General features: G+C 38.0%; 1 protein-coding gene across 12 annotated transcripts in view; it reads right to left on the reverse strand.

Moving 5' to 3' along the window:
• LOC308188017 (uncharacterized protein) overlaps positions 1 to 15,713 on the reverse strand; it is a 625,739-nt gene that overhangs the window by 338,002 nt on the left and 272,024 nt on the right. The window contains exon 5 of one of the 12 annotated variants that reach the window (XR_013945083.1): positions 9,005 to 9,019. The exons of the other annotated variants lie outside the window; for them this stretch is intronic. The gene's annotated coding sequence lies outside the window, so the exon portion shown is untranslated. Of the gene's footprint in view, positions 1 to 9,004; positions 9,020 to 15,713 lie in introns of those variants that run through there. 12 annotated transcript variants of the gene reach the window in all.

The following is a 15,713-nucleotide window of genomic DNA, read 5'->3' on the forward strand; positions in this document are numbered from 1 at the left end:
GTAGGGTGGAAGCAAGGATCAATGGGTAAAGAAGAATCATGGATATGGCAGGAGAAAGAGACCAAATCTGGGCTCACTGAGCTCTCAACCCTCCAGATTTAGGATGAAAGTTTCCTGGAGTCTCCCCATTCTTCTGTGTCCAGGATGGGTGGAGGGAGAGGAAAGAAAGGAAAAAATTTATAGGGGGGAAAAAAAACACAAACCAACAAAATAACCCCACCAACAATGTGAGTTCTTACTCTACTAGAAATAATCTAATGTTCTTATGTTGAGCTAGACAGCACACTTAAATTGCATGGTTTACTGCTGATTGCTCATCCTATGTTCTTCGTTTTCATGTTCAGCTTGAAACAGTTTGCAGAAGTGCTGAGCCCTCACAGCTGCAGCTGGGAATTGTGCTTATGCTCAGGGAACTGCTCAATGAGAATCGTGCTTCTATATATAAAGTGTTATAAACATGTTGCCTATGTATAGTGCTAACTAATGCTAAGTATGATAAAAAAAATAATTCCTTAGGTGTTCTAAAACATACACTCAGACACTCAAAGTAGATAATTTCATACCTTACTTCCAATACTATCACCTCAGCTCACAGAATTTTTCTGAAAATAAGCATTTTGTTGTAGTGTGAGGATAGTGGAATAACTACTAAAAACAATAGCTCTGAGCTGCTCAACCTCTGTCTCCCAGGAGGATTTTAAATATCATGTAACAGGTGAGGTTTAGAGACCTTTAATGAACGATGGGGAGAAAACAAAGTAGCTAGTCATTAGCCAAGCACTGCCCATCTGGCAAATGAGGTGGAGCCTCACAGACAAAAAGAAATGAATCACATTACACAATCCCATCTATCTTGTAACATATTATACAAATAGACCTAATTAATTTTTAAATTAAACTCTAGCATTTGCTAGTAACAGAGGCTTTGATTCTGCAATTTCAGTTGTGGCCTCCTGCATATTATGGGAAAAGTAGCATCTCACCGCTATAAATTACTGAATCCCATAAAGAGGTTTCAACATTATATACACCTTTTGGGGAAATTTCCAGCTGGAGAGAAAATAAGGAAAAGCAGAATTAGCACGTCAGTGGTAACATAATCCACACTCAGCCTCCACGCAAAATGTCACAACTACATTTGCTCATCCACAAATAAAGTTTAGGTTTTAAAAGCATGGGGGGAATTACGTTGTTTCATTCTTGTGAGTAGCTATAGGTTGAAGAATTTATGCTGAAAACGGTATGGTTGATTTAGCTTCATTAAGCCAGCTGCTACCAAAGTCAAAACATACAGTGGCACACAATTTAAGTGTTAGTTAATAATGTCTTGGGGAAGAGGCGAGAAGAAACAGGGAGAAAAAAAGAAGTGCTGATGAGAGAAACATGATGGGATATTTAACATTTAATAAATATTAACAAACACGCACAAAAACAAGTTATACAGTGAGTCCTTTGCTTGCTCAACATATTGCAGAGATTTAAAAAACAGAATGCCTAGACACAGATGAAACATTTGGAGACTACATATGCTATCGCATAGGGTATGTGGCATTATAAATCACTCGTATACACAGAATTAAAAGCTTGCAACTTTAAATGTTGCTGTTGAAACAGAGTTAATGGTAAACTATGCAGCTTGACTGCCTCCACAGAACTATCCAAACCTGCCTCCTCCTTCCCCCTTCGCTATCCTTAACCCTCCCTCCTTCAAATTAAAAATAAATAAATAAATAAATAAAAACCCAGCTTGCCTTCTGTTCCCAGAGAAGCATCACAGATGAATAAATACAATAATTTGCTACTCCTAAAATAGCAGTAATCACCTGGTAAATATATTAAGACATATTTGTCTTGTTAATATCACTTGTATCTGCCAACAGCAGTTTTGAAGTTTCCCCAGGGCATAACAATTAAGACTGCTACTGTTTCAAACGTGTACAAGGCGAAGTATGGCATATGGATTTGGGTGTCTGGGCCTTTCTACAGAACTTGATAGGAATCATGGATTTCCCATTTATTCTGTCAAAAAAGAATTATGAGCTGCTCATCCTGTAGCTGGAAGGTATCCACAAGAGTACTATAAACTCTCCATTTAGAAGGATGCATTTCTGTTCTTTGAGTATTTATAGGTGCTATGACATCATAATGCTGGGAATCATAGTATTTATATGTTTTCTGTAAAAGAATCATTTACAGTAAAGCTATTAGAGAAAGTGAAGAACACTAGCTAGCCCATCAACAAGTGCTACATAAACACAAACAAGATACATAAAATCAGAAGCAGGCCATGAATGCAATATTAATCACATAGCTGGAAATTAATCTTACTTTTGTCATGATATACACATCTGAGGAAAAGAAACCCAGAGCAATTAAGGACTTAAAAAAAAAAAAAGAAACAAAGGAAAAAACATTTTACTAAGAATACACTAGCCTTCTGTTCACCTGCTATACTAGTTGTCCTTTAGTTTTATCCTCCAGTTTCTCCTATGCACCTTACCCTGTTCTGCAGGATAATTGACAGTCATTACATAAGATGTGCGTTCACCCTCTTCTTGTTCTGTGCAAATGCCCGTAATCTGAAAAATGTTTTGTTTTTCTATGCACGTAATAAAGTAGTTGCCACGTGTGGCAATTTTACATGATGTTGCATCTATTCAACACGGAACATAGTCAGCTCAAGTGAACAAATAAAAAGAATAATCCACTTTTTTTATGAAATCAAGTTTTAATGAAATTCTCATTAATATGTATGTTAACTATTAAAACCTAAAGAGACATGTCAACATTAGCATCTGAGCAACCTAGAAACACATTAGCCTCTGGTTTCAGAGAAAAGCTGTTTTAAATGCAGAAGCTCTGATTTCTCTTCTAGTGATGATTGTTTCTTTTGAAAGCTTTCCTCCCTACATTCACCCTCATCTTCCTTCCAGATGTTCATGGAGCAAACAGCAAGTGGTATGGATAAATGAATATATGCAGTTGTAAGGGTAAATTGACTTTTATTTGCTAAAAATTTCTCTAGTAAGATTTGCTGATGACAGAAGAGCAATATCTTGCCACTCCACACTCCCCCGTTCCCTAACTACTATTCTAAATCAGCAGCTACCGATTTCCCAATATCTTATATTTCTAGTTGCCAGTGTGCAGAACAGGTTCCTGGTGATCATCAAGAATAGACGATAATAAGAAACTTATGGATAGTATATTATTGAAGCTTGCTTTCCTCAAAATCTGAGCAAGTCCATCTGTGTTAAACGTGATCCCTTCTAACAATTATGCTATTTGTACAACAGCAAGATACAGCAGGAAGGAACCTCTGGCATATCTACAGGCAGACGTTCCTTACAAAATACTCTCCAGGAAAGCAGTGCAGCTTGAGTTCCAGTGCAGATCTCTCTCTCTCTTTCTTTTTTTCCTCCTTCTGATTTAGAAATCAGCCAAGCATTATGATAGGCATGGATTTCTGTTTTGCAACCAGACACATATTGCACTAAAGAACATGTTAGACTGTAAAAGCATAGGTTTATCTGATCATCCCCACCTTATCCTCCTTAAAAACAAACAAACATACCACACCTAAAAACAAACACACGCACGGCCAAAAACTCAGAACAAAACTCATTATCATACACATGCACATAGTCAAACATATAAACTATTCCTCTCGAGACCTGTACCTCCTAGCTCTTATTAATCCCTCCTGGCTGCAAAGTGCAGTGAATTTACAGAAACTCCCCAAATGCGTTCTGCTTTTGAAACAAACCAAGCCCAAACAACAACAAAAACACAGGTGAAATTACTCATTTGAGAACTTTCGCTAAATCCTCCTTTCTATTTCAGAGGAAAGAAGTGAGTGGGATCTGTCCTAATTAGCTCAGGGTCAAGACAAGAAATGGAGCCACCGCTGTTCATCTGTGCCCCAGACGGAGCACATTGAGAGAGGCAGCATCAGAGAAATTGTTGCAATTCATTTATAACTGCCTGGTGTGCTCTGTCCATACTCAGCTGGATTAATCAATCATTAGCAACCTTAACTGTGAGCCTAAAAATCCACTGGCAGATTAAACGCTAAAAATGGATGGCAAGTCAGGTACAGACACTGCAAGGACAATTCAAACCGGTCTCCAACAGCTCGTTTCTTCCCAACAAGCAAGCTCCAGGCTCTTTTCTGGCCACGCGAGTGCATGCTGTGCGATGTACCAGCCGTGCTTGTGGTGAGTGGATACCTCCAGTTCTGCGTGCAACTGAGCTTTCCCTGTCGTGCGGCTGAGTGCTTTCCCTCCTCCTGAGGGAAGCTAGTGGGATGGCTGCAGCCTTGGCAGCCAAGATGTGAGAGGCAGCCCCCAGTGCTTAAATCTCATTACTGCCTTGCCATCAACTGGAGCCGCCTTGAGGGGCGGTGGGGGGCTGCTGGGCTCTGCTAGATGTTATCGAGGTAGAAATAAATGCCTTTTCCAGGGGGGGAGGTGGGGAAGACTGTCTGGAAGGACACAACCAAACACACACACACAGCTTTGGTGATTTTCCCCACATTCAAGGAACTACCAATTATTTTACAGTCAGTAGAATCACTGTTCAATCTCCCTTGGCCAGAGGAAACACTGCAGTGGACATAGTTTTGTCAAAAACTGATTCCTTCCCTCAGGTACCATTTAAAAAGAAATAAACAACACACCCACAAATACTTTTGTAATTCATTACTGTATCATCATTTCCCGAGCATCAGAAAACCATTTTCTTATGGTCTTTTAGCATCACATTCATATTCGGTTCTGAATTCCTTGGGGTTTTTGACAAACCAGTGGATGAAACAAAGAAGTGGGCGAGGACTTTTTTTTCCCCCCACCTCAAGTTTATATTGGTTTCTTCGTTAACGTATGCAGAAGAATGTTTCATTTAAAGAATCCATCTGATAGAGCCAAATAAAAGACACATGTGCCACCCCTGTGTCTGAATGTTTACATTTCTATTACTATCCTAGTTTTAGTGAGAGATGGTAACAGAGCAATTGGAAAAGGATAGACCTTGCTACAGTGGACAGAAATTAAACAACATGCAGTTTTCTCTCTGATGAGCCAAGGGCAGATGAAAGCACAACTACCTGCTTTAGAAAGGGAAATGTGCACAAAGAATGTGCCATTTTTTTGTAGCAGACAGTATGACATTCATGTTACAAGAATACATAAAATGATCCATTTTGCTTCTTGAAACGGCAAATCCTTTTCCTGGTTCTGTATCTGTTCTTTAACTCTTTTATTCAGTAGTTAGGGAGTATATAACAAAAGCCTACATACTTCCAAGCATTTACAAACCAAGTATGAGAAACTAAGCTACTGCAGCAGAAAATTCGGTTGATTATTTCATTTCAGTTTACAGGAGCCAGAGGGTCTTGTGTTAACGGCATCACTCTAAAGCAGGTTCTACAAGAAATTATACATTTTTGTAGTAAATCCTGGAAATCTCTGAACAACTTAAGTGTATATTGATTTCACTTCCCTATTCTCACAGGCCACACCTACTCACAAGTGTATGTTTGTGGAGACTTCACACAAACAAGTGCTAAATATGCCTCATTTATTTTTGCCCTTTCTTCTTGCCAGTTGGGATCTAGACACATCTGACTTCTGCTTTGGGTTTGTTTGTTTGTTTGTTAATTATTAACATACTCTCTTCTCCCTTCCACTATGTCATTGCTAAGCTGAGGAGGCTGAATTATGATCTTACATAGATCAAAAGGAAAAACACTGCAGTTAAGGCAGCAATGAAGCAAGCTCCGCTCCTGCTCTCCTCAGCATGTTTCAGCCACTCGTCACAGTTAGCTGGATGTGGAAGGCCAATTCCAAGCCCCTGCCCTCACTACTGACCTGGATCAGAGTGGCAGAAGCTTTTTCCAGCACTGGCCACCAGTTTACTAGAAAGCAGAAATAGATCCTTTGGTTTATCTCCCTTAGAGCTACAGAGTAATAGAGGGGTAGAAACGCTTTGATGTAACATTCATCCCGGCTGGACTTGATCCAATGACCTACAGGTGAAAGGCTCTGTGTATCCCATTACCATTTCTTTGAGTCATCCCGACCCTTTGTTCCCCACCTTTATTAAAAGACCTGAAGATTAATGCAGTGAACAAAAGGCAGAGAGATAAATCTCAGTCTGCGATACATTTCAGAAGTGATGTTTCACAAGTGTAATTCAGGAGGAAAATTATTTTTTTTCTTTTTTTTTTTTTTAATGTGCAACAAAAATCACCATAAAATCTGATAATGCTGATAGGCATCTAGCTTGAGGCTTCTATAACTTTGAAGTGATTGTAGGTAAAGATATTGTTCAGAGTTTAAATTTTACAACATTAAATGGTTTTGTTATCTTTCCAGTTCCAAAGCAGAAGAGTAACTCAGTTCCTCCAGGAATCAACACAATTAGTCATCTGCAGATATCATAAAATGATTTTTTTTCCTAAAAAAAAATGTAAATCCTCTCATTATCTTTAAAATACTTTTAGCTTATCTTGCTTTTAAATTTAATGAGAGGAAATGTGTGCCAAATTAGAATTAAATGTCTTACTTACCTGGCTTTTTATCTTGGTCAATTTTGGACTATTGTTTCTAATGAGCAACCATCCTTTACTTTCTACCATCACCTATGAAGACTGTCATTTAGTCCAGATCCTCCTTCTTCCCCTTTACTTTAAGGTGTTTGTGTGATCTCACTGAATTGAAAGGCAGGGATGACTTCTGTAACTGTTCTGGACAAGTCTATGCTGACTCAAATAATTTCTAATCTAAAAATGAATTTTCTGTCTTCACTTGCTTTCATTTGGAATCTGATGTTGCTTCTTATACAAGTATTCAGGATATTCAAAATAGTAAGCAATGAAAAATATCCTGAAATTTATGCTGGCCCAGCTTTTGCCCCACTGGTTAATTTTCTGCAGCCTTAGATGTTGACACCTTCAGTAATACATCCTTAAGTGACTACTCATTTTGTAGCTAGCTCTACCACTACTTCTGGCCAGAATTTATGCTTAGATAAGCATACATGCATCCTCAAAGTATTTATGTAAGTTGTCACAGCTTTCTATTAATAAACTCAATGTAAAGATTTGCAAGTGATGAGATGAAGAAAAACAAACGAACAACAACCACAAAAAAAAATCATCATTTGTGAATACTTAATCGTGAAATAAATACTTTTAAGAGCATGATCCACAGATGTATACATTGGAAAAAAAATCCCTGATTAATATCTTTTTATACAGCTAGCACATGCTCATTTAGTGCTTTCTGTTTTCATCTGGGAGCTCTCTCATTGCACATCCCCTAAATGGTTTCAAGCAGTCAGGAGTTGGCCTACAGGGAGTGGGAGAAAGGCTCCAAAAATTCTTAAATATAAATAACCAGTTCAGGCTAGATGTTGGTTCTTTTTAGGTTTAGCAGGAAGGAAAAGTATTTCACGCTTTATGTGCCAACTTGGAGGTCCTTGCACATTTTTGCCCCACAACGAGCCACTAATTCCCATAGCATATCAATAGCTCCTAACCTTCAGCGCAAAATGACACTCCTTGCTTCTAAGTACAGATGAAATGAAACTGTCCTGGATTTATCTTTGCCAAGATTACAACGGAACTGTCACACGATAAGTGTCAGGTTCTTGTTGTAGTTTTTAGAATATTTAGATACTCAAAGTTTAATTTTGTCCTTTTATTTCTCATCATAATTAATTTACTCCCCTGCTTCCAACTTCTGAGTCCTAAGTAGAGCTGAACAACAGTGAACTCTACTTAAATAATCCCACCAATTGCCACAATTTCTTCGGTGAAGGGTCTTTGAGGTGTTTTCACAAACATCTTAAGAAGAAGAGTATGTGATCCTTGGCTCTGATATTGTGATATGACCAGTGATAACATCAGTCTTGCCTCCTGTTTTTCCCCTTTCACTTGTTAACTTTAATATCATACATAAGTAGACTGCTGCAATGCAAATGATGCTTTCCTTGTCCTAATTTCCTGTGCAATTCCTCATCAAAGTGATAAAGGAGTGGCCTCAAATATGCATTTGTTACCTCTGGACTACAACAAAGAAATATGGCTTCAGCACCTGGAAAACTCTAGTTATTTATACTGTTTCTTTGGTACATATTCTCAGAAATACATCAAAACTCTCCTCTACAGGTTACTTTCTACAAAACTATAAAACTAAACACCTTACTCTTTGACTCAACGCACCCCTTCTAAGAGATCAGTTAAAAGGTCAGACGAAGATCACAGCTGAGATCGGTTCTTCTCTGGCACAGGGAGACACCTGACAAACCAGAATAGAACAATTTATGCTTGGGCATAGCTTTCTTGAGATGCTGGACCAAGACTGCACAATAAATTGTTCTCACCTCAACAAGTTCAAGATGTTGCTGTATACACAGAAACAGGTGTATTTCAAAAAGCAAAAACCAAACCTCTAAACCCAAGATGACAGGTCAAACATCAGGACAAAAGGAACCTCAAAATACCCACAAAATAAATGCAGTCACATTTCACAGTGATCTGAAAGGACAAGAGCTTCCTCTAGAAGAAAACCCAAGCTGAAACCAGCGATAGCTATTCTAATACAAAGATGACAACAACAATATGATCTGCCCAGTGAAATTGCTAAGAATGCTGGAGGGTCGATTTGTCAAGAAAGCTATTTGTTTTGAATTATTCACTTAGTTTCTCAGTTAATTAATTTCAAGAATCTGGCTATTACATCCAGGCTATGATCCTTCAAACCGTGTTTAATTGTTGTTAGAAAGATGAAATTCTCTCTCTCCTTTTGAAGCTGAAACAGAAATCATTGCAAGAAATATAATAATAAAAAACACAACACCAAAAAAAACCTATAGCTCCCAGAATTGACAGAAAATTAACATGGCTTAATAAAATTCATGGTGGGCTTTTTATTGCTGCTGTTACTTAGAAGAGCTTAAACACATTGATGAGTGCTCCTTCACACAGAATCCCTCAATTGTCAGCATTTGGATAAGCCTGTGGCTACAAATAAATAAAAATAAATAAATAAATGTTGATTTCTCTCTGTTATAAATGTCTTATCCCTCTCACATATGAGCAATTTACAGAGACATGCAAAGCATGGCTGAGACGATGCACAGAGCAGAGGGCAGGGCATGAGCCTAGACTTGTTCCAGTAGTTTGAAACCTGGGAGAAGTCACCAGCATTTCAGTTCCTTTCATTTATCACCACGGCAAACTCCTTGTTCAGCACCATAACCTTTCTCTGCCTGTTTTCACCACATACAAAATGGTGCTTTACTCATTCTTTAGAGCACATACTGCTTTTCACCTGTGATTTTCAAAGCAGTGCTCCAGATACAGTCTTTCTGTTGTACACTCCACTTTTCAGAAACCCAAAATAGTTTGTCAGATCTGTATGTAAACCTTGCTTCTCTGTAAGGCCTCAAAGAGAATTTATATTCATACTATATGCACGCATCTACCCTCTGTGGGATATTGCCAGCTGAGCTACGGTTTCTTCACCATCTAATCCAAGCACATCAAAGCATCTTAGCAGCTCTGGAATGAATAACTACAGGCTTTCATGGCATAATTTATACACATATATAATGTGTTGAGCCAAAGGCATGTGCAGTCCCATGAAGCAAGTCAAGTTTCAGAACCTGGGTCCTGCAAACTCAGCCCAGCTTGTGAGCTTCACAGAGATTAACCCCACTCATCACGTTCTCTGGCAGGACACGAGGTATTAGTGAGTCTGTCACAAAACAGTGCCTCTACCTGTGCTGCTTCCAGGCATCTAGCAAAGCCATCCAGACAACTCAGTGCAAGGCAGCATTTGGGATATATTTTACCACTATTGCATGTTTTCATTAGATCTGCACCTGTCAGCATTCAGAAAATGCTGGCAATGCCAAATGTCTCAATAAATTCACATCTACAAAAGGAGTTACACCATTACTTTGGAGGGTTTTTGTTTGTTGGTTTGTTTTTAACATTTCGATATATGATCAAAGCATTCAAAGTTGGGCTTCAGAAAGCAACTGAATATTAGTTGCTCTTTTAGCTCAAACACTCCATGTTGCTCTTTATATAGGGAATATCTTCCAATCCAGATGACCATCACCTTTTTTTAATTTAAATTCTGCCATAAACCATACCTTGCATATGACCTGGCAGTGAGCTTTACATAAAAAAAATAAAATAAAATAAAAATTGATGCAAGAAAATCTAGAAATTCAGAGAGGTCAAACTTGTCATATTTCTATGTTACAGTAAATATAGCCCGTTCACTTCTTATCCCTCAGATCATGTTTTGGGTTCACATGAACCGAGATGTTCAACTAGTTACCAAACTCTTGGAGACAGATATATTTTCTGTCTGTAGCTATGTTTAGATGCGTGCTTTAGATGTGTTTAGCTATGCGTTTTTGGGCATGGTGAAGATAGATTCCAGAAGAGCTCTACATAAATAATTTGAATCCTTTCTGTTTAAGCACCGGAGTAATTCACCAGAGATCCTTAAACAGTTTCAGCAGGATGGGCATATAGACTGTGTAATTTTTGTACCTGCATACACAAAGGCAACACCTGACTGCGGAGGTTTTTGGACAATACTTCAATCCCTTTACTCTGTAATTTATTCTGATGCTGTAGTGGAAACAGTCTTCCCCTGGACATCTGGATTCAAAGGAAACTGAAAACCCAGCTCTTGGCACATGAACAATGACATTAAATATTTTGTTGTACTATCCAGGGGATCTTCAAAATATCTGTGAGAACAGGACACTAGGTGGTAACATCATATAAATAATTGTACTTCTCAGGTGGAACCATTGCATGTCTCTAAGCAAAGCCATTACCTTCAAAATAATAATTTTGAAGAAGGCCATTTTATTCAAAGTATTATTTCCTCTACAGGAAAAAAAAGAATAAAAAAGGAAAAAAAAAAGTATGATTATATCCTCAAACAGAATACTCATCTTGTTAAGCCAAACTGAACTGCAAGTCATTGCATCACTCATGCACCTCATGCAAACTGCTGTTCAAGTTCCTCCCATTCTCCTTCCAGCCTCTGGCTTGACTACATTTTTACAACAACCAGACCTCCCTTCAACCTTTAGTCAGCTCACAAGTCTTACGTGCTCCAGCTATAACCTGCTTCAAGGAAACATGAGTAGGAGTCTCCTGAGCTAAAATTCCCGTAATGCGTTTATACCTGGGACAAAGTTGTATCTAATGCTGCTTCTACTTCCAAAGAAACAAACCCTAGAAGCAAATAAGTAACACTCCATCTTTATGGAGGCTTAAAAAGCGCTACTCACTAGCTCTTTCTTCCACCTTCCAAGATGTAAATGATTGCTAATAAGCCCACATAACACAAAAATGGACCTTGCTGTTTTCTGCAATTCACAGCTAATGATTACAAGGGTCGGTTTTAAAGAAAACATCAGAGAAAGCTGCCCCAGATGAGGACTTCATTCTTGAAAACGTTGGAGTTCTGAAGAAGTCTCCTTTTAACTTAGTGAAACTCTGTCAAAGGACTTCCTAAACTGCTGGGTGGGGGGGGAAATGGTATGATGAAACATTCAGTTTGACTCATGGCTGTATCTGGAAGAGTAAAGGTGGCCCAATGCATTTTTATTTACTTACATCAGCCCTGAGAGAGAAGAATGACAAGCCAAAGAACTAGCTAGCTGGTTTTGTCTCCAAAGTTCATCCTCAATTATTCAAATATTTACCAACACTTTATTTAAAAATCTACCATCCAACTAGTTCTGTGCTCCATACAGTGAAAATCAGATTTGTAGAACACTGCAGAGAAGCAATAAATCATCTTTATACCTGGTGACATGCTAAGCTTTGATCTTTCAGTCTGCCTTAGGCTAGGATCAGAAAGAAGGGACCAAAGCCACAGCCTTTAGTTTCATGGACTGTTTTGATTCAAGTTATGGGGATACACTGATCCACTCAGTTAGTCACATCTTTTCATCTGTCTGCAGTGTCAGACAGAGATGAGAAAAAATATCTTTTAATTTTTTTGTCCAAATATCATTAAAACCCATCACTTGAAAAGTATCCTTAGAATAAAAATCAAATGTAAGACAAAAACCAAGAACAACTTAAGCTGGATCCACCGCAGAAGAGGAAAAATAAGAAATTGCTCTTAAGTGCTGTCCATGCAAAATTTTAACTGCCCATTCTGCGTATTTAAAACACACATTAAGAACTCGAGATTTCTTCACCAACAGAAGTCCCCATTGCCATTTGCCTATGGTCACTTTCCTTTACAACATGTACATACATAGATTGCCTTGCAGACTTCCTGTGAACAACCTATGCCAAGCATCAGAGACTCAAGCCTAACATCTAGTTAAAATGATGTCTACAGTCATAGACCTGATTCTTTGCACAGTGAGTTCCAAAGCCCTTTTTTTCCTGATATTATTTACTATAACCTTGCTGTAAACTAGTTCAGACTGTCAGATACAATTCTCCCATTCAATCAACGGTCCTACACCAGCATCTTTAGAGTTTTCACAGCAAGTGGGTGGAAAACAGAAGATGAATTTAGACAATGAAAATTAATTGAAACCCACCCAGCACAGAAATAACTGCATTTCTTGTAAGCCATGCTTTTCAGTTGCAAAACTTCTCCCGAAGCCTATGTGGACAGGTTTACTGGGAAAAACAAACCAAAACCAAACCAAAACAAAACAAACTCAACACTTCTGAGTAAATTTTCATGGACTTTAGTTGATACATGAATACTCTTCGCATTATAATTTTTCACTGCAGTTTCTGCTCCCAAATCTCTTAGGCCCATTTTCAAACTCTGCTGATTTATTATGATTGTGTATTCCATTACCAAAGAACATATATAAAAAGGTAGCAACACCAACAACCGAAGAAGTGTTTGCAAACTTAATCTCCATTTTCTTAAAATCAGGCATTGCTATGACAACATACTACTACCACACTACAGCTCCAGCAATGCAGGAAACACTATTAATCTCTACAGTACTTTCTTCTATATTCTGCCATCAGATTTCCAATTTCCTGCCTTTCATACTTTGAATCCTTGTGAATGTAATTCAGCTGGTGTTTTAATTTGCCCAGGTCTAATGTATTGTAACTCTTATTTTACGTCTTCACAGACAAAACACCAATCATAGTCTCCAATGGATGATCCTGAGGTCCTGTTTTGTACTACCATTGTAAACAACACATTTCAGCCCTTAGCAACATTAACCTCATTCAATAACCTCCCCATCCCCTGTCAGGTTTTCCAGTAGTCCCAATGACCCTTCGTTTGACTGCAGATTTCTTGTATATATATATTTTTAACATTCTGCAAACTTAACTTGGTTTCTCATGTTTCATTTACTACTTTTCCTTCTTGGAGTTTTTACACTTCACTAACATTTTCCTTATTTTTTTTATATCTTTTTATTAACTTTCTTCTTTAATATCTTAAACTTCAAATAAGCCAAGTCTTATTTATACTTCAAATACACTTTTTTTTTTATCAGTTAATTAAAAGACAAAAAAAGAACCCTTCTTCATCTCAGTATGCTTTTTCCACTTCTTTCACTAGATTCTCATAGTGTGGATCAGAGTACAGAAAGAACGTGTTTAGTTTAAAAACTGTTCCTTTGAAAACAGGTGTTTAAGAAAGGGTTTTGGAGAACAAAACTCATTTGGAGGTCCACCAAAAGCAACAGGTTAACAAATAGCAAACAAACATACAAATAAAACAAACATACTCTCAAAAAACTCAAGAAACAATGGAGGAGACTAAAACGAAAATGAAGGCTGTCCATAAAAAGTCTCAGAGATGGGGAAAACAATGCCCTGAAAACAAGGAATCCAGGTTGCCACCTTTATGGAACTCATTTCAACTAGCTGAAGAGCTGACACCAAGTTAAAGGCAATTACAGAAATAAAGATAAAACACAGAAACACAACCACACCTTAGCAAAACAAAAGACAAAACAAAAATGTGCATTTTGAACTATTTAAAATATGTTTGATAAGTAACACAAACTATCTGCTGAGGTTCAGTCTCTAGCCCCCAGCTTCAATGCTCAGCCCCCATTCCCTTGTTGGTTTCTATAGGGAACACAACAGTGAATTAACACGCTGTTCTAATGCACGATGTGGACGTCTGCCTATTAAGTATTAGAATGAAAACCAGCCCACACAGATTTCATGTAGGACATCAAACAGTCATTAAGGAAAAAGAGAATGCTCACTTCTTATTAAAATTTCCTGAACTACAATGAAAGAAATGTAATGGTTCTACACCATATTAGCAATCTCTCACATCATCTGGTCCCCCTTAGTGACAGTTTTGGAAATATATCCTGTTCATACTACTTTATTAGTCTATATAAAACATGGGATTCGTCTGTTCCAGATAACTACTTACTGTTATTCTTAAACCTACTGTTTAATTAGTCTTTCAAGCTAAGATTCTTAATATTTTGCAAAGAAATCCTATGTTTAGATTATTTTATGCCCTGAGCAATACGAGGACACAACTTTTATGAGCAACATACATTCCTAATTACACTTCTTCCATCCTTGATTCTCATTACGTTATTATCTATATTCTGATACTGTTCAACTAGTCAACATACCCCAGGTATCCCAGGCTACAGAGGAAAAGCGTACTATAGATAAGGTGTAGGATCTTTTTTGCATTTTTTTTTCCTTGAAGGTTCCATAAGACAGTTAAAAAAACAAAAAAAAAGAGCAGGGAAGCAACCCCACCTACAATAATACAGCTTTGATTTCTTCTGCTGAACACAGCCAGTGACTCCAGAAGAACTGCCTACCTGAGGCCTCACATTCAGTTCAGACCAATTGCATTTTGAATTATTTGATATCCAACATGCCACATTCATAAGTGTAACCAGTTCAGGCACAACAGAATCTTATGCCAGTCCACCATCTGTCTTTTATAGGCTGAACTGCTGTTCATTTCACCAACAGCATATCCTAAAATGTATGTTAGAGATCTTGCACTGCTGATGGTTTTTAGGATATCCCCAAAATCTCTGCTTTCATCTTCTTCTGACTTTACAAAAAAAACCAGGCACTTTCTTATTACACGTCTTAAGCGAATCCTCCAAATGTTTTCTCAGAAGCTATCGTGTCTTTGCCAAATATGGTTTATACCTGGTCTGAGCTGTCTTTTCCCTCCAGTCCTACCTAACCTCCTCTTTCAGACTTTGCCACATTATATGCCTGTGTTTCTAAGGAAGAGAAAAGAAAGGCCAGCGTAGAAACATCTGAGAATATTTTTTTTTTTGCCCAGGAAGTCCAGCCTATTGCACAGACATGTCTGTCTCCATTAGAATTGTTTGCTATCCATGTCATGACAACAGAGCAGGAGAAGAAAATACCACACTGTACTAAAATTCTAACCTGCCTCTGCCAGGCTGGAAGTCCCAGTGATACAATGCAGGTTTGACAACACTGTCTGAACACACGCTGCTTCTTGGATATCATCATAAGCTCTTATTCCAGCGCGCAAAATCATTACCAGCCTATTGTAATACCAGCTTTATTTAAGCAGACTTTTAGAGAGGTGGTAAAGTGATGTGTTACATGAGCCTCCAGTCAATAGTGACAAGACAGAGTTGGGACCCTCAGACCAGCAAGATGAATATACCGTGGTAATAATTATCAAGACGATAAACAG

Source organism: Anser brachyrhynchus (genome assembly GCF_964034855.1).
Source record: "Anser brachyrhynchus genome assembly, chromosome: 1".
Classification (NCBI taxonomy): Eukaryota; Metazoa; Chordata; class Aves; order Anseriformes; family Anatidae; genus Anser; species Anser brachyrhynchus.